General features: G+C 40.5%; 1 non-coding gene across 1 annotated transcript; it reads left to right on the top strand.

Annotated features, from left to right (window-relative positions):
• The first annotated feature begins 1,716 nt into the window (after positions 1-1,716).
• Positions 1,717-1,791, top strand: TRNAQ-CUG (transfer RNA glutamine (anticodon CUG)). The gene has a single exon. It is a non-coding gene; the product is annotated as a tRNA-Gln (tRNA).
• Positions 1,792-3,940: the final 2,149 nt, after the last annotated feature.

The raw sequence follows: 3,940 nt of genomic DNA on the forward strand, positions 1-3,940 counted from the left end.
TTTTTTTGTTTTAAAGATTTTATTTATTTTTTGACAGAGAGAGACAGCAAGAGAGGGAACACAAGCAGGGGGAGTGGGAGAGAGAGAAGCAGGCCTCCCATGGAGCAGGGAGCCCGATGCGGGGCTCGATCCCAGGACCCTGGGATCATGACCTGAGCCGAAGGCAGACGCTTAACGACTGAGCCACCCAGGCGCCCCTATGATGAGTTGTTTTTATATGTCCCTTATTTATTTGTTTGGTTGATTTTTTTTTTAGGGTTTATTTATTTACTTTAGAGAGAGAGAGAGCACAAGCGGGAGGGGCAGAGGGAGAGAGAGAGAATCTGAAGCAGACTCCACGCTGAGCACGGGAGCCCAACGTGGGGCTGGATCCCAAAACCCCGAGATCACGACCTGAGCCGAAACCAAGAGTCAGGCACTTAGCCAACTGCACCACCCAGGTGCCCCTGTTCGGTTGATTTTTATGAGGTTCCTGTAGCATCTCACTGTTAATTAAAATATCTGTTAATCTGAAAAAGATTATTATTTGGAATGTTAAGGCAGTGTCCCATTCCTAGTTTGCTAAATAGTTCTTTTTCAAAATTGAAGAATGGTTCTTAAATGTTTGATACCTGTCGAAATAATTATATTTCTCCCATGTTCTTGAAGTGATGTATTATATAAATTGATTTACTAATATTTAACCACCTGCACATTCACAATTAAGCCATATTGGGTCACATTACCTTTTTTGTATTGCTGCACTAGATTTATTATTTAGTTTAGTTTTTTTATATCCATATTATAAGTGAGTGTGTTCTGCAGTTTTCTCTTTTGTGTTCTCTTTTTTAGGTTGTAGATTCTGGGTTATGATAGAGTCATAAAATGAATGGAGAACTTTATCAAGATCCTTCTATGGGACTGTATAGAACACAAGTATTTATTTCCAAAAACAGTATATGATTTGCCTATAAAATGAACTGGTCAGACTTTTTAAGGAGGCAATTCTCTGAGAATAGTGTCCATTTATTTCACGACTATCTCTTAAAATGTTCTACTTCTTATTTCAATATGTCATTTCCCCAAATCATCTATTTCAGAGTTATTAGCAGAGAGTTGCCCATAGTTTTCATTTAATAAAATAACTTCTTCATAACTCTTTTGCCATTCCCAGCTTTGCATATTTGTACTAACTTTTTTTTTCAATTACACTTCTGAGAGATATATGCACTTTGTCGTTTCAGATATCATGCGGCAAGGTTTGGAAAATTTAAACTCTGTAAATAACACTTTAGTTACATTACATTATGACAGAGAATTTGTAGAATTGAATGAATATCAATTAATTGCTCCTGGAACAATCGATTATTATCAATCAATTCCCCGGGCAGGAGGTAATTTGGGGGCAGTAGTTAGACTCTGACATAAGGAGAACACCAGCAGCTTTCCTTGGAGAGGTGGAGGGGACCAGCAGTCTAGAAGGGACAGAGAGAGCACACAACCAGGCAAAGTGCTGGACTTCTGGGGCTGGTACCAGGTTTGGGTTGCACAGGTAGGCCATGTGTCCTTTGTCCTCTGTCTTTCCTCCCCACTCTGACTTTTTTCAAGTCTGCTTGGCTCTAGAATCCGACCTTATTCTTTCCCTTTATCCTTCACTCCTTGTTTGGGCTTGAACTTCATCCCCATTCCCTTTGGTAGTCAGAGCTAATCTTTGCTGCAAAACAAGAAGCTTGGGGCACCTGGTTGGCTCAGTCGGGTTAGAGCGTGTGACTCTGGATCTCGGGGTTGTGGGTTTGAGCCCCACTTTGGGTGTAGAGATGACTTAAAAATAAAATCTTTAAAACAAAACAAAACAAGAAGCTTGCCTCAATTTGCTAAATTTGCTCCATTTTTATGCCCTGGATAAGAGAGTATTATTCCACAAAAAGTGGATTTTTTTAATAAAAACGAGAATTGGCAACTCACCCCATGAACTTCATTGAAAAACAATTATATTTGAATGATCGTGGGAGACACTTAGGAAAGCAAAACTTTCTTCTTTTCCTTTCACTGGTTAGTTTTAGGATACATAAATGGTAACTAATCTGAATGATTAAGAAGTCAGACATAAGAGAAGGACTCAAATGTTATTCATATCTTTTAAAATTGAACATCCTCATTCAACTAGTCTCGTGTTTCTGACAAAATGGGTCCTTATATCCTTTGAGAGACTTAAGGTCTCCCAAGTTGCTAAGTTTTCAACTAGGCCATTGGGCTCTCAATGAAATCATTAAAGACATTGGCAAATTTCTAAGGGAAGACCTGATTTTCAGTTTGCTTCTTTTAGGAGAAAAAGAAGAGAATCAAACATTAGAAATGTTAACTTTCTATTATACCTACCATTTTTCTTAGAGGGAGGGCCAGGCATGGTATGAATATTGTCATCAAGGAAAAACTGTGTATCTCGATCCCTGCTTTCAGTGAGAAGTAAGCAGAGAAAGCTAAGTGTATTTTATTTCTGTCTTTGTGATAAAGATTATGTGGTTGTCATTTTCCCCCAACTTCCTGTCTTACTGGATCTTGAAAATGGTATTGCTGGAGCTGGCACTGGAAGAGTTAAACCAAACAGGTCCACTTTCTACACCAGTCTGGTTGAGTGAGTTCTCTGACCAGAGTTGCACACTGTTGTAAGGACGCTTGGTGGTGACAGAGGGGTAAAGAATATGTCATCCTTTGCCAAAATAATCAGTTGTTTAAAACATCTTCCAGGACATTTTCTGCTCTGTTTTATATGCCTCTGCTCCAAGAGAAACAAATTTGAAGATGATCCACAAGGAGAAATTCTGCCCATGTTTCTTCTACTTTCACGAGAAAAAGTATTCTACCTTTAGCTGGTACTCAGACATTTCATATGACTATGTATGTGCCTTCACTGACCACGGTGAAGAGCGATCTCTCTTTTAAGCCAGTGGTTCTCAAACCTGAGCCTGCATCTGAATCAATGGAAGGTCTGATTAAAACACAGATCATTGAGTCCTATCATTAGACTTCCTGACTTAGTAGGTTTGGGGCAGGACCTGAGAATTTATATTCCTAACAAGTTCCCAGGGCATGCTGATGCTCCTGGGCACTCTTTGAGAACCTCTATTCTAAGCAAACTTGTGAGTTAAGTGAACATGCTTCTAAAAGTTCTTAAATATCTAAGTTTTCTCATAGCACAGTTTCACAGCCAAGTAAAAATTGGGTCTATAGTTGGAAAAGGAAAAATTTGGCATATAGTTGGAAGAGGAAGGCCAGAATAACATAGGCTGATGGAGCAATTATGGGGAGGTTCCAAATTAAACAGGATGATCGATTTCACAGAACACACCCCTGAATGATTCCATTGAATACAGGGTTTGAGGCATCTCGGCTCTGAGCTTAGGCATATGATAAATGAGACCTAGTTCTTGACCTTGTGGTATGTCTTGCCTTCCAAATATGGGCTTCACTGGGGCACCCCTGAGGGACTACATTGTCATGGCCCTAGGGACTTGTGCAAGGGAGCAGTGCTGCCTTCCTCAGGCTGTACCTCCTTTGGCATTAGCTATGGAGCATGCCTGACAAGGACCTGGAAGTTATTCCTCAAAACAACCAGAACACTCAAACACACATGCTTTCAGACTGGCCATTTTCTTTGCATTTCCTCCTCTGCCACTTCCGAAGGGGCTGAAGAAAATGGCTTTACCTCTAGCTCTGCAAGATCATCATAGCTAGAAGTTCATTTTCTTTGCTAGGGTTAAGCCTGGCTAAAGAAGAGAAGACCATTTTGCTCAGCCAGTGCCCAGGAAGACTTGTCAGTCCATGCTACACAAAGATGGGAATCGAGCTGGTTCACTGTGGAACCCAAGGCCAGGGTCAGAGTTTCTGCTGGTCTCTCTTAAGTTGAAAGGGTCATATTACAGGGAACAGCACTCAACTTCCTCCTTCAAATCATGTCCTG

The sequence above is a fragment of the Mirounga angustirostris genome, unplaced genomic scaffold, assembly GCF_029215605.1.
Source record: "Mirounga angustirostris isolate CCGP_5_RB_7025 unplaced genomic scaffold, mMirAng1.0.hap1 SCAF_3, whole genome shotgun sequence".
Taxonomy (NCBI): domain Eukaryota; kingdom Metazoa; phylum Chordata; class Mammalia; order Carnivora; family Phocidae; genus Mirounga; species Mirounga angustirostris.